We start from the raw sequence: 25,504 nt of genomic DNA, 5'->3' as shown, positions 1-25,504 counted from the left end.
CAAAAATAATAGCTCCCAAACAGTACTGTTGTACTTGAGAAAAGGGTAAAGGTAAAAGAAGGGGATTTTTAATTGTTACATGTACAACCAGTCAGGCATAACTTTAGGACCACCTGCTTAATAATGTGTTGGTTCCCCCTTTGCTGCCAAAATAGTCCTGACTGTATTCCAGAATTAATAGTAACTTTTTCAGCAATTTGAGGTACAGTAGCTCATCTGTTGGATTGGACCACACGGGCGGATCACTTTTGATCACTGCAGACAGTCCACAAGAGATGCAGTTTTGGAGCTGTTCTGACCCAGTCGTCTAACCACCATAATTTGGCCCTTGTCGAACTCGCTTAATCCTTACGCTTGCCCATTTTTCCTGCTTCTAACATCAACTGCTGCCTAATAAATCCCACCCACTAACAGGTGCCATGATGAAGAAATAATCAGTGTAATTCACTTCACCTGTCATAATGTGATAATGTCATAATGTTATGCCTGGTCAGTGTACATTCTTTCTTTGAAATTCTTTCTTTGCATATACCAGTAATATTTGGAAGCAAGGGGCAGTCATGATACAGTACCCCTGGAGCACAAAGGGGTTAAGGGCCTTGCTCAAGAGCCCAAGAGTGGACCTGGAGCCTTAACCGCTGAGCTACCACTTTTTAGAGTCAGACTTTATAGGTCATTTATAATGACTTATGATGATGCAATGAAAACAATAAACCCTTTTTTACTAACGGTTAGGAATTAAACACTACAAAACCTATTCAATCAAAGGTAAGTAGGGAAGGTTGTAGCTCAGTGGTTAAGATGTTGGGCTTTTGCTCAGTAGGTTGTGCGTTCAAATCCCACCAAAATTAAGTTGCCACTGCTGAGCCCTTGAGTGAACTTCTTAACCCTCAACTGCTCAGTTGTATAAATGAGATCATTGTAAGTCACACTGGAAGGTTCCCTGGTGGTCTAGTGGTTAGGATGCGTGTAACCAAAACCAGCCATTAGAGTTGCACAAGCCAGTAAACTCTTAGTGCTGGTCCCAGGCCCGGCTAAATGGGAAGAGTTGCATTAAGAAGGGCATCGAGCGTAAAAACGTGCCAAATCAAACATGTGGATAATGAATACGGATGATCCGTTGTGGCGACCCCTAATGGGAGAAGCCGAAAGAAAGTTTATTGTAAGTCACTCGGGAGTCACAGGAGTGTCTGCTAAATGCTGTAAATGTAGTAGGCTGCTTGTTTTGGTATGACTATTTGTATTTTTGACTACTAAAATATATGTACTCGGTTTTCAAAAAGGTATAAATGCATTAAATAATCAGAACCCATTAGATTCATATATCCTGCTGAGATCGAAGGTGTTTCACTCTCATGATTTGCTAATTTTCTTGCTAATCATGTATTTATGGGCAGTCAATAACCTCTCAGCATGGTAGCGGTCAGATCACTGGCCTGTCTGTCGTCTCTCAGGAAATTTGAGCTTTTTCACACTGGTTGTGGACAATTTCAGCACAGTACTTTTAAATGTCTTTTTTTTTTTTGGCTTAGCCTCTCTCACACACCAGGGTCAGATGTTTTCAACATTTTTAAAAAGCTTTTAAACCCTTAAGAAGGCATAGCTGGTAGTTTTGTGACCATCCTTGCACAAAGACCATTATTTTTTTTTTTAAGAATTCCCTTTTTATCTCAGTGGCAGTCAGTACAATAGGATAAAGTCTACAGTGGCCTGGCCCCTGTAGACGAGGGAAAGAAGTGAAGTCTCATGAGAGCAAATCGTCTGAAGGGAATTTAAGCTCAAACGTCTTTTCCTTTCATCAGACATCAAAGGAACACATAAAATGAAAATATGGAATAAAATAACATGAGCCGCCAACTCAGATTCTTGCAACCAAAAATACAGGCTATGAGGTATGTTGTTTGAAGTTTTCTTTTTAGCAGATATTCTGAGTATGATGGAAATGACAAATAAATATGCATGGAAATTATAAATATCAAAGACTATTTTATTTCGTCACACTCATGACAGTTGCATCAGATCCACTGCACTGGACTGTAATACTTCAACCCCTGACCTCACCCCAGTTTCAAACTCAACTGTTGGCTGGACTGGAACTAACAATCGCACTTAATTACTGCATGTACCTCATTAGATTCTATTGTTAGCTGAGATCAATAACAGCATTCCATTTGCATTTATTTGAAGTCATTAAAACTATGCTGTTCTATACCCATGGTTTTCAAAGTGAGATATTCTAAGAATACAATTTTTACTTTTTTTTCCACAAGTATTAAAGTTATAACTAAAGATGTTTGGAACAATGTACCTGCCAAGATCTTTTCAAAACTGCATGCTAGTGTACTTAGAAGAACTGGTGCCATTTTGCGGGGAAATGGGGCTCACACCAAATATTGATTTGATTTGGATTTTATCAGCATAGAAATAGTGGGGCTCATTTAGCGGTTTATACCATGACACACTTTCAGAGCTCTTATGAAGTCCATATGAAGTCCGTCCATGAATCTTCAAATCGGAGCTTCTTTGGTTACACAAGGGGACCTGCACAATATAAGTGAGGGGGTTCAATGTTTTGGCTGATCTGTTTATTAATTGTACAGAAAAAGAATACAGTCAGAGCCCCCTTTATTTTTAAAGAAGAAAATCGAGGCCACATGAATAACAATTATGAAATGTTAGCAGAGCATTTATCCACAATAATATTGTATATTTAAGTGTTCAACCATATTTTAACTATTTATACACTATTTTAGCCAAAGATTTGTGATTTCCATTCATAGATCTAACAAAAGATCTTCTTTCCAGCTCCTCAGGACAAGCAGCACTCATGCAACCAAGACTATGATGCTACCACCACCATGCTTGACTGTAGGCCAGACACAATTTTCTTGATTCTCCTCACCAGGGCATTACAACACATGCTGGACATCATCTAAGCCAAACACGTTTATCTTAGTCTCATCAGACCACAGGACTTGGTTCCATTAATTCATGCTCTTGGTCAGGTTGTCTTCAGCAAACTGTTTGCACACTGTGTGCACTGACGAGTAGACCTTCCACTTCTGAAACCTCTAAAGCAATGCTGGCAGCACTCATGTGTCTGTTTTTTTAATCCAGATTCTGCACCTGATGCACAGCACAAGCGCTTAACGACCCTGTTCTAAGTGGAACTCGTCTTGGAAAACCTCTGTATGATCCTAGAACTGTGTTGTAACTCAGTTTCAGGGTGTTACCGATCTTCTTATAGCCTGGGCATCTTTGTGGAGAGCAACAATTCAAATTCTCAATTCCTAAGAGTTCTTTGCTATAAGGTGCCATGTTGAACATGCAGTGGTCAGTATGAGAGAATTGTACTCAAATCACCAAATTCTAACTGCTCTTGTATTAGAGCAGTTAAAATTTGGTGAAGTGAGTAATTTGGTGATTTGCATGGTTACACGACATACAGCTGTTATCAGTTAGGGTGTACTCACTTTTGTTGCCAGCTATTTAATAAATAATGGCTGTATGTTGAGTTATTTTCAGAGGACAGTAAATCTGTATTGCTATACAAGCTGCACACTGACTACTCTAAAATATATCCGTTTCATTTCTATAGTATTTTCCCTTAAAAGATATAATAAAATGTTTGCTGAAATGTAATGTGTGTACTCAGTTTTGTGAGATATTGTATATATAAGAAATTAATCTCAGTTTGACTTATTTTTTCTACCTCATTTGCTGCTTGAATATCCATGATATAATAATAAATAATAAACAGTTAATGGCTAAATAGGGTGCAGGATGCATTACACATTTAATAAATGTAAACCAGAAACAGTAATTTATGATGGTGGTAGTAGCTTTTGTGCTCACTAAGACAAAGACAAATGAGAATATGCAATTGCTTCTCTGTTCAGACTGTACAGGGATTTTGCCAGGACAGGCAACTTACACAGTCTGTAAGAATTTTATTTATTTATTTTTTTTACTGTTACTAGCTTGGACAGGAAAGGTGAATGTTTTTACCAGAACAACCAGGGTTTTTTTCTGATTTGTAGCCTGATAATCATTAACCTGTAAGGTCAAGCATGTGCTATATCAACTGTATATTGGAAAGGGGAGAAATTCTGGTGAAGTACATGAAGAAACTGGAAAATCCTTAAGTCATAAATTATACTTTCTCTTTTATATGATGTACTGATTAAAAAGCAATGACAGGTTTGCGTTCCATGGTATTTTAGTCTAAATTACTGTCATAGCTGAAGAAGTTTATAGGACTGTGGTGAGACCTGCGATGTTGTATGGATTAGAGACAGTGGCATTGAGTAAAAGACAGGAGGTGGAGCTGGAGGTAGCAGAGCTGCAGATGTTAAGGTTTTCGTTGGGAGTGACGACGATGGACAGGATTAGAAACAAGTTTATTAGAGGGACAGTGCATGTAGGATGTTTTGGTGACAAGGTGAGGGAGGCGAGATTAAGATAGTTTGGACATGTGCAGAGGAGGGACATGAGTTATATTGGTAGAAAAATGCTGAGGGTGGAGCCACCAGGTAGAAGAAAAAAAGGAAGGCCAAGGAGGAGGTTTATGGAAGTGGTGAGGGAAGACATGCAGGTAGTTGGTGTGAAAGAGGCAGATGTAGAGGACAGGGTGGTATGGAGACGGATGATCCGCTGTGGCGACCCCTAATGGGAGCAACCGAAAGAAGAAGAAGAAGAAGAAGAAGAAGAAGAAGAAGAAAGATTGTCATAGCTGAAGAAACTCTTTAGCACAGGAATATCTTATATCTGCCTATACATGTAACTATCCAATCAGCAATCATGGGCCAACAGAGCAACAAATAAAATCCTGCTAATACATAAGAGACCAAGAAGCCAAGTTTTTCCATATCTAACCTGTTTAGCATTTCTGTTCAAGCTCATTTTTTTCTGCTGTTATAAAACATCATTCCTTTCTGCCCACCAACATTTTAAAGACTGGTTACAGTAGACTTTGTCCAATTGAACTGGTCTGGCCATTCACCTCTGACCTTACTCATGATTTTTGTTTGCTTGTTTTTGTGTAAATTCTAGAGACAACTGTGCATTAAAAAATACGCCCTTATAAGTGAGCTAGTGGTAAAGAAAAACTCCCTGAGGTGGTATGAGGATGAAACCTTAAGAGGAACCAGTCTCAAAAGGGAGCCCAACCTCACCTGGGTGACAAGAAAATGTCCATTCATGATAGTTTTATCATTGTTGAGGTGTGCTGCACACTGCAACATCGTTTATCTGTATAATAAATGGACCTTCGGTGCCACCCAGATGAGATTATTTCTTGATAGTTCCCTCTTGAATCTGGTTCCCCTCAAGTTTTCTTCTTTATGCCATCTCAGGGAGTTTTTCCTTGTCAAAGTTGCCATTGGCTCGCTCATTAGGGACAAACCTACACTACTAAAGAACATCTTATTCATTCATCCTAAGCCATTGTAGTAGGCTCTTGATATTAATTAGAGTCCAAATCCATCCTCATATTTCTAGTGTTGCTTAGTAACTTCATAGATCTTCAGGCTGTTCTTGTGGGATCATCCTCAGCTGCTGAGTGTCTCCAATTGAAATGAACTCCATCCAGAGACTTTGACCTGTATCGGCATGTACTGGACTGCTTGCACATGATGAGATATTAAGGGTCCAATGCTTCAATAAACAAGGGTACATGTATGAATTATTTACTTAACACTTACCAAAGCATACCATAGTTTGTCTGAATGTTCAACACTAAATGGTTTGATGGTGTACACTCAACCTGTTGAATGCACAGATAGTTCCAGTATGTTTAATTATTTCTAATCATTGCTAAATGAATGCTCTACATTATAATAATTGCTACCAATATCAGCATACAGTTACAGTGGCATATGGTAATTACCTTCCTTAATCAAATGGATGATTTTTGTGTGTCAGTTAACTGATATGGTGAATATAGCAATTTTGCAATATAGCCCAAAACACAAGATGAATTTGATGAACTGGAAAATGAGAAATATAATGGAAACTGCACAAGAAATTAACACCAACAGCTTCATTATTAGAGCTGCAACACAGTTGCAGGTAATTCACACAATCTCTCTTCTTCCTATGTCTCTCTCTCTCTCTCTCTCTATATATATATATATATATATATACTGAAGAAACTCTTTAGCACGGGAATATCTTATATCTGCCTATACATGTAACGATCCAATCAGCAATCATGGGCCAACAGAGCAACAAATAAAATCCTGCTAATACATAAGAGACCAAGAAGCCAAGTTTTTCCATATCTAACCTGTTTAGCATTTCTGTTCAAGCTCATTTTTTTCTGCTGTTGTAAAACATCATTCCTTTCTGCCCACCAACATTTTAAAGACTGGTATATATATATATATATATATATATATATATATATATATATATATATATATATATATATATATATATATGTATATATATATATATATATAATATTTATTTATTTTTATTTTTATTTTTTCTTGCTACTCTACTTTCAACCACTTTTCTCTATCTAATGACCTGCATATACAAGTATTAACACAATTTGACAAATGACAGCTTTGCTGGCAAGTAAATATGATGTACACTGATCAGGCATAACATTATGACACTATATCTTTATGACTGGTAAAGTAAATAACACTGATTATATTATTTTATTATTATATTATATTATTATTACACCTCAAAGTTGTAAGAGTTGTGTTAAAAGCAGGAAAAATGGGTAAGCATTAGGATTTAAACGAGTATGACAATGGCTAAATTGTGGTGGCTAGATGTCTGGGTGGGCTGCAGCTCTGCTCAAGGAAGGAAGGAACAGTGGTGAACCCGCGACAGCGTCATGGGCGGCCAAGGCTTATTGATGCATGTGGGTAGCAAAGGCTGGTGCAGGTGGTCCGATTAAACAGTTAAGGTACTGTAACTAAAATTGCTGAAGAAGTTAATGCTGTTAATGCTCAATGGGTCAGGACTGTTTTGACAGCAAAAGGGGGACCAATACAATATTAGGCAGGTGGACATAATGTTATGCCTGACTGGTAAAATCCATGGCAAGGTGTTGTTTACAGGCTTGTAATGCACTCCAGTTTAGGTCGGATGGTTCTTTGGCACCGCATCATGCATTACATTTGGAAAATGTATGAATGAGGTGAAAGAAAATGTATATCTAAAAGACAATTCTAGATTGCAAACTTGTAAAAGAAATGGTCACGAATTTATTCAGACTCTCTCTGCAAACTTTTTTTCAAGCCGCTACTTCAGTTTGCATGCATGCAAGAGGTCACTAGACTGAAATTGCAATCTTGACATTTGAAGTCCAGAGGGCGGTACAAATGTCATTCCCCAAAAGGTAACATCTCATTCTCTGGTGTCTGACACTACGCAGTTATTCCACTATGCAGGTCACACTGACAGACATGTGTTAATCAGGTAATATAACAGCTGAATAAAATGACTTTGTTATTTCCATCTCCTGCTTCTGTTGCCATTCTGTCACCACACTGAGATTTGTGGTGATCCTTTTGGTTGCTGAATCTCTCTGTGCATTCAAATGAGCCTGCATTGCCTTCGTAGGAAAAATTATACATCACCTGACCTTTCAGCCTTAAGACAGATTTAACTTGTGCAGCTAATGACGGCCATCATAACTGTCCTGTTTATACTTTGATTTGTCTGTATTATAAAACAAACTGCCCTTTCTTATAGTATACACAGTAGACAGTATGCTGTATTAACTCCATTATATTGTCAGGTAGATAATGGCAAGATGGCACAGTGCATATAATCTTAATCTTCTACTATTCAGGACTTCTACGAACATGTCTTGTTATGTTATGAAACATATTAAATAACAGAATCTGATCTTCAGTGTTATGGGAATTTGAATGGAAAACTCTGAATGTCCCTTAATTGTGAGACACTGGAATAGAATCTAAAGTTATGAAAATTATTATTATAATAGCTGTGTTGGCATGGTGCTTAATGGGAACCATTAAGCATGAAATTAAGATTGTAATTGCCCCTATAAGCCTCTCAAGTACCTATCAAAAGTGTCAGGAGAAATGCTGCTTGAAAGTACCTCATTATCATATATACTGAAAACATATGTGTTTATAATCCTGTTTTACACACACACACACACACACACACACACACACACACACACACACAAAACACAAAACACAAAACTTAAAAGATACATCCACAGAGTCTTGGATAATGATCTCATCCCCATTACTGATTTTTATATAAGTTTACCCAGAGAGTGTTAGACAATGTTCTAAACCATAAAGACGAAGGAGCTATAGAATAAAGTCAAGGCTTTCTGTAAATGTACCAGTATTGTATAGTATGTAGTATACAGTATGTAAATCACATTTTATATATATATCCACATCCACATTTTCACATCCATATATATATATATATATATATATATATATATATATATATATATATATATATATATATATGGATGTGAAAACATATATATGGATATGGAAACACTTTCCCAACTAAAGTTCTAATACGCATGTATTATTTGCATATTAGCTGCATTGACATTGTCCTTCAATCTGCAAGGAGTTCTTGGAAACCATTAACCATGAAATTAAAGTCTGAAACGTCAGGCAGGTCATATCGCCTTCCCCTCACTGCTCCCAGACGAGAGACTGATTTATACTGTGCATTTTCTTTTTAGTCGTAACTACTAGCGTGTTAGCTACATAGCGTATACTTAGACATAGTAACTATTAATAAGAAGAACAGAATGACAGCTGATTTTGCTTTGTTTTGCCTTGTCACATAGATAAAGTGGATAATAATGGTAAGGATAGTAATATCAGGTTTTGGCTGGGGTGTCAAGTAAATCATTATATATGTTCACATAGCTAAAAGCTTGTTTACTGATTAAATATATTATGTAACAGATAAAGTCTGACAAAGTTTCTTTGAGAGTGAGGCATTGACCATTAGCCATGAAATTAAGCATTTTAATTGCTTGTTTCTAACCATATAACCAGATCAAGACTCTATTAGGAAATTTTTAAATGATTGCAGCCAGAAAGTTTGAATTGATTTTAGGTCCTTATTAGCCTATTTTCATGCCATCACATTTTGTCCATTTTAAAAGTTAAATATGAACAACATTTCATTCTTTTCTTAATTTCCCAACAGCATCACAAAGGTTTCCCCAGACTAGGAATGAATTTCTCCTGTCAGATCTCGAAGGTCAATTAGCTCGTCTAGCCATTTGTTGTCCAAGATTTCCACAGTATTCCTCAGGGCATGACTTTCCTTCGTGCTCGTTAGAAGGATTGATATACTTTTCATGGGAGATCATTTTTGAAGGTCCTACAAGGGTCTGTGCTTTGATCATTGGAGATTTGCATACATACATACAATTATACTGCTGATTTAGGAACAACAGCATCTGGTTATTCAATCTAATGGGGCTATCAAATGTGCATATACATCACTAATAACGATTTTATGCTCCTACTGATGGAAACGTACCAGGTATGTTAACCAGGTATGCATGATGAATCTTTTCCTGTTCTATAAATAATGGCAGCTTAGTAGTTTAATAACCAGCATTTTATGAATTCAAATCCCAGGACAGTCGCTCTGGACCTTCTAGACCTACTCATGTCTATGCTTGCATAGAGCTTGATCTCATAAAGTTACTTTGAAGGAAAGTATAACCCTTTTACCCCTTTAAGAAGATAATATTTCATAAAGATCACGTGTTTTTTCATTGTATTACAGTCAAATAATGTACATGGTAGACATGGTAGGTTTTTTTTTTTTGGCTAATAGCTAACCCAAATGTTTTTAAACATGTCCACCTCACAGACCATCAGTGGCACAAAATACTATTATTTCCATAGTTTTCTGCATTTCAATCTATATAAAAAAAGTTGTAATATTAACTTACTTATTACTTTCTTGATAAACATCTGATTGTGTAATTATTTGCAGTTGGGCAGATTACAGAATTCTCAAATACACAGAAATTGAATAAATCGTGTAGACCTTCATATACATAATTAGAACAATTTTAAGACAACCAGAGCTGTATTAAACCTATCTGGAAGAAGATACATAAGCATTTTGCCTGTATGTACAGTATAGAGCAACATGGTTAAAAAGGCAATTAGATGCCAAAACTCTCCCAAAGATTGCCAAATCATCATGGATGATTGCTTGACAGTTCCTAAACAACACAACAAATACAAATTTAAGCCCAAACATGTTTCAGCATACAGCGTCTCTCTGGTTATATAGATTTAAACTTTCACAAGAGGAACAACTCAAAATAAATGTTAATCGTTTTGGAATAGAATCACTGGTACTTGAGTGTCCACATACTTTTGACTATATTGTGTGTTTTGGAATACATGTTTACATTTGAGCAGATAATGTATAGACCTGATCTCTCACTTTCATAGCTAAGTGCATTATAATGAATATCTTGCCTCTTTCAAATCTTCAGTGTAGCAGTAATTCTGCTTTACCATTAATTATGAAGACAGGAATCAAAAACCTACCAGTGATTAAAAAAAAAAAAAGACGCATACACATGAAATCCAATATGGTAGCAGATCCTAAAAGCTGTCTCCTACATCAAGTCTGGCTATATCATTTATATAAGACTAGAATGTATTTATTGTTGTTGGATGTGTGCAGTATAATATAATGCTATTTGGATTGGATTGCATTTACACTTCTGTGATGTTAAGGCTGATTATCTTCCTATAAGAGCTTGTCCTGGTCTGTTTTACCTCCTATTTATGACAGCAATTTGCTAAGAAGTATATATTAAGAAATTAAAAAAATGTAAGGGTGGAAAAACTTGCTGACTATTATACATCACTGACACCAAAGTCTCCTTCAATCACTGTAAAAATTATCGTCCACTTCACAATATTAATGATTATATGGTTTGTCTTTTGTCTCTGGTTGGTTATTTAAAAGCACTGTATTATTGGTCTTAGATTATGCTGAGCATGCACAATACAAGTCCCTGTTTATATTAATGGAAAAAAAAAGATTATTAGTAGTTCATTAATACAAACCTGTGACACGCCTTGCAGTCAACACCGCTGTCAGAGCCTCCGTTAAAGAAATTAATTAAGTAAGATTTGAGAATTTAACACAAGGTGGTATCAAAAAATTTAAAATCTGTTTTAACTCCAGACTTTCATAACGATTACCTTGATCTTTCTTTGACCCATTCCGGAAAAAAGGACAACTTTGGAAGGATGCTGTTTATAAACCGCAGTTCAGCATTCAAAACAATCAGCCCACAGTCTATCAGAACTCCAAATCCAACAGCACTTCACTAAATGCAGGCACCCCCCAGTGCTGTGTATTCAGCCCACTAATTTTTACCTTGCTGAATCATCACTGTGCTGCAAAGTACAGTTCAAATCACATCATAAAGTTTGCTTTGCTCAACAGCAACAATGAAAAGTCTGCATACAAAGAGGAGGTGCAGAATGGTGTAGGGACAACAATCAATCTCTTTATAAGATTAAAGAGATGAATGTTGACTTCAGGTCAACCCTAGTAGACCAGTCACCGCTCACAACCTCAACAACACCTGCCTAGGCAAAAAGGTCCAGCATTTCCTTTACTGCCTCTGCAAAGCCACCAGTTTGATGAACCCATCTCACCCACCTCATAAACCAATTGGCAGTCACTAATCATGTCACCATCATCAGACCATGCAGCTGTTTCTTCCCTGAAGCAGTTCGATTACTCAGTACACTGTTTCCTTCAAATGGTGACCTGGTCAAGTCAAACAACTAACTTAGACTGACTAAACACCACATCATTTTTATTTTATATATTTATATATATATATATATATATATATATATATATATATATATATATATATATATATATTTATATATAAAATAGTTTTTTACTGCTTATATTGCTGCTGTGCATATGCTGCTACATTACAAAGCAGCTTCATACTTTATAACCCATGTTCTGTGTATTTATTATTTTGCATATTTACTCTTCTGTTCCGTAAATGTATTGATGGATACATTTTCCTACACTTTACATAATGCTAAAGTAAAGCAACGTTGGTCCAGTGTCTACAAATTATACAGCGGAATGTCAAAAGGGGTTTATTGTCTAGACTAAATAGTCCTACACAGACTAACATTGCTGAAAGCATTGCTAATTTTCCCAATGCATTTTCCCAATGTTACGTTCCACCACGTTAAACCTGTGCTGTCTAGCAGAATGGATAAAACATATAATGCTATGCAAATCTCCTCCGGTCTACATTGCAGTCTGCATCGAGAGGTTTTTAAATATCGCAAGGTCCAAAAGGCACCACATGCACAGAATAACCCATAAAAGGCTAAAAGAGATTTAAATGTATATTTAAGTACTCATTATAGACAGCAGAGTTCACCAAACATCCCTATTAGGACTAATTTTTAATAACTTTTATATATTTGGCTTATTATTTAAATGTGTACAATAATATACTTTATTCAGGCTTTTAATTGTTGTTTTTCATTTAATACTAAACAGCAATGACAAAAAATTAAATTAAATAAAATTATTATTATTATTATTATTATTATTTTTAATTCTACATTTTCCCCCCAAAATAATGTTAGGATTCAAACAATCGTCTTAAAACCAGTGACTTGGCCCAACTATCCTACCAGTTGGTTAAAGAAATAATAAATTGCTTTATGTGCTTGACAAAATGATTTCATTAATAGCTATTTGCACTGAATGAGGCATTCGAAACCAAAATGAGATAAATGCACCTTCACACATACAGCTGGGTGAAGAAAACATTTAGAACAATCTGTTCAAGTGTTTTCCTCACTTCATTGATGGGAATTGCACATGGGCGACTCTCCAGGCAAGGTGGATAATTCTGGTTTGGATGATTTCCACAGCGTGATGTTTCCTATTCAACACCTGGCACCGAGCACCTGGCAGTCTATTAAGCTCCAAGCTACACGCTAATTTACACCTGGTTTTGGGAGACAGACAAAATGATATGCAAAGTCTAGTACATAAGAAAGGGTATGTAATCCACTAAGACACTCTACTCATCACTCCAGCTTTTTTTGCTTTGAATTGTTACTATTTGCACCGTTAAATACTTATGTATTATAGCACTAAAACAGAAAGAGAATCTTTATATGGAGTTTAGACCACATAGACATAATAAGGGCATGAAAGATTTGCCTGCGCATAAAATGATGCAGTTTGTTTGTTTTTTCTGTCTGTCTTGTGATATTCTGTCTGTTGTTTTGAGTCTCTCTGATGTTCAGCTTTTCTTTGTGCTCTATTAGCATCTCCAGGTCTTTTTATACACCACAACCACTAAACCTTATTCCACTGTCTTTTTGAACTTGTCCAGCTATGAATAAAGTCACTGCTGGTGAATTTTATAGTCTGTGTTTGAGAACAATATTTATCTGTAGATTTACTGTCTGCTTTTGAAACTTAGCTGACAGCCTTTTAAAAGCAGACAATAGGTTAGAGATCTCTGCTGTGTGCTTCTTAATGGTAGATCAAAAGCTACAGCATGTGTCTCTCAGGTAAAGGAAGGTCAGGGCCTTAGGATTAAAAGACATTTAACATTACAATATAAATTTTAGATCTCTAATGATGTTGCTTACTTCTTCTGCCAATTAGATGTTTATAAAATGAATAATAATATTAAACAACTGTGTTCCCATTCCCAAACTTCTGCTGCCCAAGTGTGATTCTATTCCGGGACAAAGAGATAAAAACCTGGAAATGTTCTTGATCCTGTATATGGAGAACATGTGGCATTCAGTCAATGGTGTCACCTGCTTGGTGCCCAGAGTTCCCTGATCTGAGGGTCTGACCCTGTGTAGAATAAGTGGTATAGAGGATGGATGGATGGATGGATGGATATTTCGAATAACAGATGCATGAGTCAAAGCTAAACTCAATAAAATAAATCTGCTTCTGAAAAAGTCAATATCAATAGCATAGCACACAGCGCAATTACTAACCCACAGCTGGCTTGTTTGTTTCACCCTGTGCATTCATGGTTTCTGACTTTAGTTTTTCATGTGTTATCTGGCTGCCTCCTACTAAGCACAGGAGGGAAATTGCAGCTTTTAAATAAAGCTGAATGTAGACCAGGAGATTAATCCTTTAATCACATGTCCATAGAATGTAAGCATAAACTCTACATATACATTTAATTAAACATGTAAATACATTGGTGCAAGGTTGACTAGAGGAACAGAAGATCAAGATGCAATACTGTGTGAACTGTGTAGAAGAAAATGTGGAGCTTCCTCACCTTTTAAGGAAACAAGTTTAAAGTAAAAACTTATTTTACATCCAGAGACATTAACCACCAAAATGGCTATAGATGAGCTAGCAGTTAAAGGCTAGCAAAAGTTTTCTTTTTGACATAATGCCATTTACTGTTAACAAATGTCCAGTAAAATATTAGTCAGGGTGTACAGTAAGGTATACGGTATATAGATACACATAAATAAAATAGTAGTGCAGATGTATGTAAGGCACAATATGTGTAGAGAATGAGGGGTATAAAAAATATAATATGTACATTGTATGTATAATTGTACAGAAGGTATACGCAGTGTTTATACAGTGATCTAACGGTGTAGTGTAGAGTTCAGTAGGATGATAGTGGATGGAAAGAAGCTGTCCCTGAACCTGCTGGTTCTGGTGCGTATGTTCCTGTATCTCCTTCTTGATGGAAGGAGGTTAAACACTTTGTGACTGGGATATGAAGAGTCCTTGATGATGTTTTGAGCTCTGTGCAGACATCTGCTTTGGTAAAGGGGCTCAATGGTGGGTAGTTGGGTGCCAGTGATGCATTGGGGGATTTTGATCACCTTTTGCAGGGCTTTGCGTTCACACACAGTGGAGCCTCCGTAACATACTGTGATGGAGTTGCAGATGCAGCGGTAAAAGCTCGTTAGAATCCCTGGGGACAGATGAGCTTTTTTAAAAATCCTCAAGAAGTACAGGTGCTGTTGTGCCTTTCTTACCAGAGCTGAAGTGTTCTGGTGCCATGACAGATCCTCAGAGATGTGAACTCCCAAAAACTTAAAGCTGGAGACCCTCTTTATTTCAGTTTCATTGATGTAGACTGGGACTGATGGGACTGATGAACTATTCACTATTTAGCAATATCCTTTTTAAAATCATACTAGCAATCTCATCCCAAGAAGAAAAAACCCTAACGAACAATGACTTTAACCCAGTGCCACAAAATCATAAATGTAAACAGCTCTGGATAAGGACACCTGCCAAATTTCATAAAAGAAAATGTAAATTTGTATGTTACTCAATGACTTTAATGGATATTGTGGCCTAATAAGAAGAATTAGAAAAGAAGAGAAAAGAAAGGGGAAAAAAAGTAAATTCTTGAGACCTTATTAATTCCTAAAGGAAGATTTGGTGTCACAACAGCCACAAAAAAATAGTAAGATTAAGACAAACAGTTCAGTGTCACACATTAGAAAGCATACAGAGCATAAATATGGGAATTCTTCTCCACATATCTAGGTTATGTAAGAGTTATTTGTTCGAGGGAGAGTGATCGAGTGCTGCATCAGATGACCTGTCCTCTACGATCACCTGATCTGAATGCAGTTGGGATGAGTTGGACTTGAGAGTGAAGGAAAAGCAGGCAACAAGCACTCAACAACTCTGGGAACTTCTCAAGATTGTTGGAAAACCATTCCAGTTGACTTCCTTAAGTTGCATTGTCATCAAAAGTAGCTACTTTGGACAATCTAAAACATACACACAGTTTGAATGTCTAAAAAGAATACAAATTTAAGAAAAAACAGTAAAGAAAAAGAGTGAAGGTGTGTCCAAACTTATATATAATGGCAGTGGCAGTGACAGTGTGTGTAAAAAATCTTCTGCATGTTCTGCAGACCTACTTAAAGCATAGTAGAGTCAGATAGCAGATGGCAAACTCTTTCAGTATCGCATCATTTTTTGTCAAATGTTTAATCTCTCAGATCTACACAATTGCTGCTGAAGGAGATGAGCCAGAGGACTCGACCATTTGTTTGGACACAGCCCTTTCACTTTCCTACTAGCCTTCAGCGCTGTTAATTGTGTGATTCAGAATGATGGTAACCCCCATCCCATTTGCCAGACATAGTGTGGCGCCAACTCTTTGGTGATGGATGGTGTTTTTCTCAGTGGATCAAACCATTTAATTAGAAATGCGTTCTACATGGCCAATACAATATACTAAGTCATCAAACATTCCTTGTCTCATTGCTTATGCACAGAATTAAAATGACTAGCAGCAAGCACTACTACACAAATCACAACGGATAACCCAATTTGAAATATTGTGTTACGATGAACTGGAAGTAACTCTGAAATAAATATTCATGCAAAATTAGGAAGAGAAAAAAATGCAGGTTCTAAATCATTAAGGTCAAATAATCATAATGAAATATGAGATATTTATCAACAATGTAGTGTTTAAAATTTACATCCTCCTGATACTGGTTTCATAACACCATCTTTTTTTTCTGAGAATCATTACTCAGATTGTATCTAATTTAAATCCAGGACTGTTTATTTAATACTCACTCTTTTCACAGTGCTTTTATAATACATCACTTTCATGTCTGCTTTCCTAAACGATTCTATTTGTCTATGAGTAATGCTCTGTAGCAGTGACTTTATAGTTCCGCATTGTGATTGTGGAAGGACGAAAATGTCACTGGATTAGGGTGAGGATGTGCTTCACAAAACTTAACAACTATATAAAGATTTATCACTGGTTTCAAGCTGTTATACAAAATGTGTACATTTGATTGCAGTGGAAGCAACAGAAATGACTACCATTATGAACTTTTCAGAAGAGAAGGCGAGACAATAAGATGACAGGAGGACATTGTTTTCATGAGTCCCTACTTTATTCTGGTCAGGGTCACAGTGGATCCAGAGCTTCTCCTGGGGCATAAGAAAGGAACACCATCTGGATGGGATGCCAGTTCATTGCAAGACTTCACATACTCACATCTTTACACCTGAGGCAATAAAATATTTTATAGAGTACATGTTCCAGCAGGTTTCTGTGAGGTAGAAGGAGGCTGGAGATGCTAGAGGAGTCCTTCTGGTAGAACAATTGGAATTTTGTGCACAGAAAATAACAGGACCTCAGGATCACACCAGAAACCTTTTCATATAATGATTTTATCATCCCTTTATGTTTACACTGACACAATGCTATGGTAATGTTTACTTTGATTTTATTTGATTTTGCAAAGGAGCTCCTGAACGCAACATGATTTATTTCGCAAAATCAACAACTAATTGGAGACACACACTTGTATAGGATGTCTTTGGATGCGGTAGAATTTTATTTTCCTTTTACTTGAACTAGGAGACCCAAACCTGTTCCAGCATGCAATGCTCCTGTGCATTAAGCTACATGAGGTTATGGCTTTTTATGGTTTGGAGTGGAAGATCTTGAGTGGCCTGCTATATAGAGCTCTGACCTCAACCCTACTTCACCTGTTCACCTCTTCACCTCAAGTCAAGTCAAGTCACATCAAGAAGTTTTTATTTTTATTTCAACCATATATAGCTGATGCAGTACACAGTGAAATGAAAAGACGTGCTTCCAGAACTCTGGTGCTACAAACAACATAAAGCTACATAACAGAAAACACAGGGCTAAAGACTACACAAGACACACAATAGTGCCGCCTGTAAACCTGCTGTATATTACACAGTGTGGTGTGTAAAAGAGAACTGAGTACAGGAGTGAACATTGTAATTTACAAAATTTAGACAAAAGGGTTTGTGCAAAAAAGCAATACCAGCAGTCAAAAAGACGTGCAAAAACCGCATGTAAACAGTTTGTAGTAATGAGGTGATATAATATGAGTGGTGCTGAAGACATGGATGTGTGTAGTGAGTACGGTTGTGTGTTGAGTCCGGGTTGTACAGATCAGTCATGATGTGACGGCCCGAATGCTTCGGAACCACTGATGGTAGGAGGGTGAAGAGTGTGTGAGGGGTGTGTGGGGTACTGTTACTGTTACTACAATACTGTTGGCTTTGCGGATGCAGTGTGTGGGGTAAATGTGCGTGATGGAGGGGAGAAAGACCCCGGTGATCTTCTCAGCTGTCCTCACTATCCTCTGTAGGGTCTTGCGATCCGAAACCTTTGGGATAAATAGGAACACTGACTGCACCCCAGGCCTCCTCACCTCACCTACATCAGTACCTGAGTTTGTGACTGAACGAGCACAAATCTCCACAAGCACACTCCTAAATCTAGTGGAAGATCTTCTCAGTGGAGCGGAGGTTATTACAGCAAATGGGGAGTAAATATTAAATAGGATGTTCAACAGGCACATTCGCCAGGTCTATGCATTGTTTACTTTAGCAAACATTAGACAAGTATATTGTTAGCATTAGCAATTGTTATCCTTAACTCAAATTGGTATATTTTGACCTGGAAAGATTCGATATGAAAAAAAATATTATGAGTGATTAAATATACAGGTTTTCTGCTCTTCAGCACATGTGTAAAAACATTTGAGCAACAAACCAACAGTGAAAGAAATTATCCATGTAAAAAATTTATATCTTTTTGTAAAAAGATTAAATGCGGTAATATCACAACCTCCAGTGGTTTCTTTAAATCTGACATAGAAGACAGGAATTTCCTGTCCTTTGTTAGGTGATCAGTTCTGAGTGATTACATCATTAATTATGATTCACTTGTTTTGTGAGCAGAGAAAAATCAGTATTATACAAGCCTTCCACGAGCTGTGAGGCGTCAATAGAAACTGCTTAGTCACCATGCCACCCGAGTTCCATGTCGTTTCAGAAAAACTAAGCTAGGATATCTTACAGGAGCAACCTTCAATAGTTTTTCACAGGCTGCCACACTTATAGGCAATTTATGTTACAAGTAAACGTGCAAAAGCTACATGAAGCAGCATGAAGCCTGTTGCTTATTTGACACTTCACAATACTGACACCTTGTGGGTAAAATACAAATTACAAGAACTTTTGAAAATAAACCATTTTTTAAATAAAAGGCAAAAAAATTAATATAATTGAAAAAAATCGATACATTTAATAAACTATTTTTACATTTATGTTACATTTATTATTAATTTAAACTGTTATTTTTGACTCTCCCATTTATGTTGGTATGCTCCAATTAACTTTAATTAACGTCAGATTTTATTTTATTTCTTTAATTGTGTTTAGTTTTTTTGTTGCTGTTTATTTTGTCTCTATTTAATCATTTAATTTATCATTATTATAATTATTTATTATGTTTATGATTATGACAACATTAAAATATATATATATAATAGGACATACATACTAATTAAATTATTTTATATAATTATAAAAATGATTATACAATATAGCTTTACATACTATTTTATTTATTTAATTTTTTTATTTGCTTTCATTTTGCTGGGCATTTTGTCAGATATATTCCCACAATTAAATGTAAGCAGGACAACGAAATTAACTGTAGACTGTATTCGTTCCACAGCATTTATGATCATAAAATTTTACTTTCTCAGCATTTTGGAGGGAAGAATTACCTTACCATCGGTTAGATAGATAGATAGATAGATAGATAGATAGATAGATAGATAGATAGATAGATAGATAGATAGATAGATAGATAGATTGATTGATTGATTGATTGATTGGTGTGAAAAAGTGTCATTTTTTTTTGGCATGTTTGTCACACTTTAATGTTTCAGATCATCAAACTAATTTAATGCGGTTTTTATATGAATTTTTTATTATTGAGGGAAAACAAAATCCAAAACTACATGGCCCCGTGTGAAAAAGTGTTTGCCCCATAAACCTAATAACTGGTTGGGCCGCCCTTAGCAGCAACAACTGCAATTAAGCATTTGTGATAACTTGAAATGAGTCTGTTACAGCATTTTGGTCACTCATCTATGCAAAATTGTTGTAATTCAGCCACAATACAGGGTTTTCGAGCATGAACCGCCTTTTTAAGGTCATGCCACAGCATCTCAATATGATTCAGGTCAGGACTTCGACTAGGCCACTCCAAAGTCTTCATTTAGTTTTTCTTCAGCTATTCAGAGGTGGACTTGCTGGTGTGTTTTGGATGATTGTCCTGCTGCAGAACTCTAGTTCGCCTTAGCTTGAGGTCACGAACAGGTGGCCGGACATTCTACTTCAGGATTTTTTGGTAAACAGCAGACTTCATGGTTCTATTTATCACAGCAAGTCTTCCAGGTAATGTGGCAGAAAACAGCTCCAGACCATCACACTACCACCACTATATTTTACTGTTGGTATGATGTTTAATTCTGAAATGCGGTGTTACATTTATGCCAGACATAATGGGACACACACCTTCCAAAAAGTTCAACTTTTGTATCGTCAATCCACAGAGTTTTTCCAGAAGTCTTGGGAATCATCAAGATGTTTTCCTGGCAAAACTGAGATGTGCCTTTATGTTCTTTTTGCTTAGAAGCATTTATCGTCTTGGAACTCTGCCATGCAGACCATTTTTGCCCAGTCTCTTTCTTTCTTATGGTGGAGTCATGACCACTGACCGTAACTGAGGCAAGTGAGGCCTGCAGTGCTTTGGATGTTGTTGTGGGGTTTTTTGTGACCTCTTGGATGTGTTGTTGCTGTGCTCTTGGGGTAATTTTGGTTATAGATTTAGGTAGGTAGGTAGGTAGGTAGGTAGGTAGATACTTTATTCATCCAAATGGGAAATTTACAAATAAATAAAACATTCTGTACATCACAATTTTCCATAATGCTTTTAACAACTCCACTAGTCATCTGTAAACAAATGGGTTTAAATAAACTGTTTTTTTTACCAGGCCCCAAAGACAGAAATGAGCTACACTTACACTCTAAAGGTCCAGCAGCATGTCTCATTTCATGGTTTACATAATGACAAGCAATCCTCTGCCTCATTAACTGTGAATTAGGTTTATTGATGCCTTCAAATTGCTATAAGTCAATTCGTTTTTATTCTGGCATCAGAGTTGGCATAGACAGACAGACAGACAGACAGACAGACAGACAGACAGACAGATAGATAAGATAGATAAGATAGATATCACCTTGGACATATCTGACTGAATGTGTAGTACATACATAAAGTACCAGGCAAATGATTGGACACACTTCTCCTTCAGTGTTCTTTATTTCTTTTTTATTTCAACATTGTACATTAATACCGATTAAATCTAAACTATGAAATAACATGTATGGATTTATGTAGTAAACAAAAAACATGTTAAATCACCCAGAATATGTTTTATATTTTTGATTCTCCAGGATAGCATTTTGCTTTGATGACAGCTTTACACATTTTTGGCATTCTCTCAGTCACTCCTGTGGTAGTCACCTGGAATGGTTTTTCAATAATATTAAGGATTTTCAATGTTGGCTGCATTTTCTTCACTGGTTGTTCCAACTCATCCCAAACCATCTCAACTGGATTTAGGTGTGTGGGTGCCCTAAATTTGAACTAAATAACCAACAGTGTCACCAGCAAAACACCCCACATCACCACACCTCCGTATGCTTCACAGTGGGAATCAAACATTCAAGAACAGTCTTTTTACCCTCTGTACATCTTACAAAGACAGCTGGAACAAAAATTCTCAAACTTAAACACATCAGACAAAAGGACAGTTTTCCACTGATCTAATGTAAATTCCCTGTGTTGCTTGGCTCAAACAAATCTCTTCTGCTTGTTGATCTTAGGAAGTAATGGTTTCTTTGCTGTAATTTAACCATGAAGGCCTGACTCATGCAGTCTCCTCTGAACAGTGGCTGAAATACGTCTGCTTTACAATACAAAGTTTGAGTTACAATACAGTGGCCAGGGTCTGCACTGCAGCAAGTCAGTTTGCATGGCCATTGTCTCAGAAGGAAGCGTCTTCTGAAGCTGACTCACAAGAAAGCCCAAACACAACAGCTTCATGTTGCTGAAGACGACCTGTCCAAGAGCATTAATTCCTTAAACCTTGTCTGGTGGTCTGATGAGACTAAGATAAACTTGTTGGTCTCAGATGGTACCTGCACCTGTGGGGCATCCTCAAGCAGAAGGTGGAGAAGCGCAATGTGTCTAACATCCAGCAGCTCCGTGATGTCATTATGGAGTGGAAGAGGATCTCAGTAACAACCTGTGCAGCTCTGGTGAATTCAATGAAAGGAGAGTTAAGGCAGTGCTAGAAAACAATGGTGCTCACACAAAATACTGAGATTTATATATACAGTGAGGAAAATAAGTATTTGAACACCCTGTTATTTTGCAAGTTCTCCCACTTAGAAATCATGGAGGGGTCTCAAATTGTCATCGTAGATGCATGTTCACTGTGAGAGACATAATCTAAAAAAAAAATCCAGAAATCACAATGTATGATTTTTTAACTATTTATTTGTATGATACAGCTGCAAATAAGTATTTGAACACCTGAGAAAGTCAATGTTAATATTTGGTACAGTAGCCTTTGTTTGCAATTACAGAGGTCAAACGTTTCCTGTAGTTTTTCACCAGGTTTGCTCACACTGCAGGAGGGATTTTGGCCCACTCCTCCACACAGATCTTCTCACGGAGAAACACAGAGTTTGAGCTCCCTCCAAAGATTCTCAATTGGGTTTAGGTCTGGAGACTGGCTAGGACACGCCAGAACCTTGATTTGCTTCTTACAGAGCCACTTCTTGGTTATCCTGGCTGTGTGCTTCGGGTCATTGTCATGTTGGAAGACCCAGCCTCGACCCATCTTCAATGCTCTAACTGAGGGAAGGAGATTGTTCCCCAAAATCTCGCAATACATGGCCCCGGTCATCCTCTCCTTAATACAGTGCAGTCTTCACAGTAGGGATGGTGTTCTTGGGATGGTACTCATCATTCTTCTTCCTCCAAACACGTTTAGTCGAATTATGACCCAAAAGTTCTATTTTGGTCTCATCTGACCACATGACTTTCTCCCATGACTCCTCTGGATCATCCAAATGGTCATTGGCAAACTTAAGACGTGCCTGGACATGTGCTGGTTTAAGCAGGGGAACCTTCCGTGCCATGCATGATTTCAAACCATGACGTCTTAGTGTATTACCAACAGTGACCTTGGAAACGGTGGTCCCAGCTCTTTTCAGGTCATTGACCAGCTCCTCCCGTGTAGTTCTGGGCTGATTTCTCACCTTCCTTAGGATCATTGAGACCCCACGAGGTGAGATCTTGCATGGAGCCCCAGTCCGAGGGAGATTGACAGTCATGTTTAGCTTCTTCCATTTTCTAATGATTGCTCCAACAGTGGACCTTTTTTCACCAAGCTGCTTGGCAATTTCCCCGTAGCCCTTTCCAGCCTTGTGGAGGTGTACAATTTTGTCTCTAGTGTCTTTGGACAGCTCTTTGGTCTTGGCCATGTTAGTAGTTGGATTCTTACTGATTGTATAGGGTGGACAGGTGTCTTTATGCAGCTAACGACCTCAAACAGGTGCATCTAATTTAGGATAATAAATGTAGTGAAGGTGGACATTTTAAAGGCAGACTAACAGGTCTTTGAGGGTCAGAATTCTAGCTGATGGACAGGTGTTCAAATACTTATTTGCAGCTGTATCATACAAATAAATAGTTTAAAAATCATATATTGTGATTTCTGGATTTTTTTTTTTAGATTATGTCTCTCACAGTGGACATGCACCTTTCAGACCCCTTCATGATTTCTAAGTGGGAGACCTTGCAAAATAGCAGGGTGTTCAAATACTAATCAAAATTAGAGAACAATTTATAAACAATTGAACAATTCTGAAATAATGTCATCTTCACTGCCCAACAGTTGAAGGAGTTTTTGTCCTGTCTATACCATGCTACCAGAACACCTTTTCCACAAAATAACTAAGGCATTAAAAAAAAAAAAACATTATTTTGCAGAAAAAACACTGATCAAAATTAGAGAACACTTTCAGATACCTCCCAGTTATTGGTGTTAATCTGGTACCTTGTGCTAATTTCCTTGATTATCTGTCAACCCCTATTTACTGACAGCCTAACTTCCAGTTTCACTGACTCTGGTGGGCCGTTCTAAAGTGACTGAAAGCCTCCGGCAGCATGTTGTCCAGATGAAGGCCAAAGGGATGACCCTATCAGCCATAGCAAGACAAGTTGGTCGTTCCAAATCTGTGATTTCAAGAATATTGAATCTTTACAGCAAACTCATTCAAGTCCACCAAGATGGCTGGTCGTCCACGGAAGACAAATACAAGAGAGGACGGGATACTGCGGAGGATCTCAATGGGCAATCGTTTCCACACTGCAGCTGGAATTGCTTACCAGTTTAGCACTGAACAGGGTAAGGATCTGTCTCGTCATACAGTGTCTCGACGTTTAAGAGCATTTGGACTGAAAGCCCACTCTGCAGTGACCAAACCTCTCATTAGCAGAAAGAATCAAAAGGCTAGACTAAGCTTTGCTGAGGAGCATGTTGTGTGGACAGAGGAGAACTGGTCCAAAGTTCACTTTTAATTTATTTGGGTCCAATGGGAAACATTGTGTTCGGAGACAAACTGGAGAAAGACTGAACCCAAAGTGTGTAAAGAAGTCAGTGAAAAGTGGAGGAGGAAGTGTCATGGTTTAGGGCATGTTTTCTGCAGCAGGAGTTGGGCCTTTTATACAGCTACATGGCAGAGTGAATGCAAATGTTTATCAAAACCTTCTTCAACAACATATGGTTCCTTCCCTGCGTTCATCACCCAATCAGCCCGCAGTGTTCATGCAGGACAACGCTCCATGTCACACAGCAAAACGGGTAAAGCAGTTCCTTGAAACTGAAAACATTGAAATAATGACATGGCCTGCCCAGAGTCCTGATCTCAACCCAATAGAGAACCTCTGGAAAATCCTTGGCGACAAAGTTATGGCCAAGAAACCCACTACAGTCACCGAACTGTGGAGGAGACTGGAAGAAGAGTGGACCAAAATCACACCAGAGCAGTGTGAGAGACTAGTGCTGTCCTGTGGCCGCAGATGTGCTGAAGTCATTCAGAGCAGAGGCCTGTACACTTCCTACTAATTGCTGACTGTTGTAACCTTCAGAAAATTTTGTTGTAATCTTTTTCCATGCTACAGTCATTGTTGTTCTCTAATTTTGATCAGTGTGTTTTCTGCAAAATTTGTTAAAATAAAAGAATTGGTTATTTTGTGGAAAAGGTGTTCTGGTAGCATGGTATAGACAGGACAAAAACTCCTTCAACTGTTGAGCAGTGAAGATGACATTATTTCAGAATTGTTCAATTGTTTATAAATTGTTCTCTAGTTTTGATCGCATGTGTGTGTGTGTGTGTGTGTGTGTGTGTGTGTGTGTATGTAGAGAGAGAGAGAGAGAGAGAGAGAGAGAGATACATACATATATTTAAACATTTTTTCAATTACTATTTTTTATTTATTTACATGTGCTTATCA

The sequence above is a fragment of the Silurus meridionalis genome, chromosome 19 (genome assembly GCF_014805685.1).
Source record: "Silurus meridionalis isolate SWU-2019-XX chromosome 19, ASM1480568v1, whole genome shotgun sequence".
Classification (NCBI taxonomy): Eukaryota; Metazoa; Chordata; class Actinopteri; order Siluriformes; family Siluridae; genus Silurus; species Silurus meridionalis.
Note: the sequence above shows the minus strand (reverse complement) of the source record.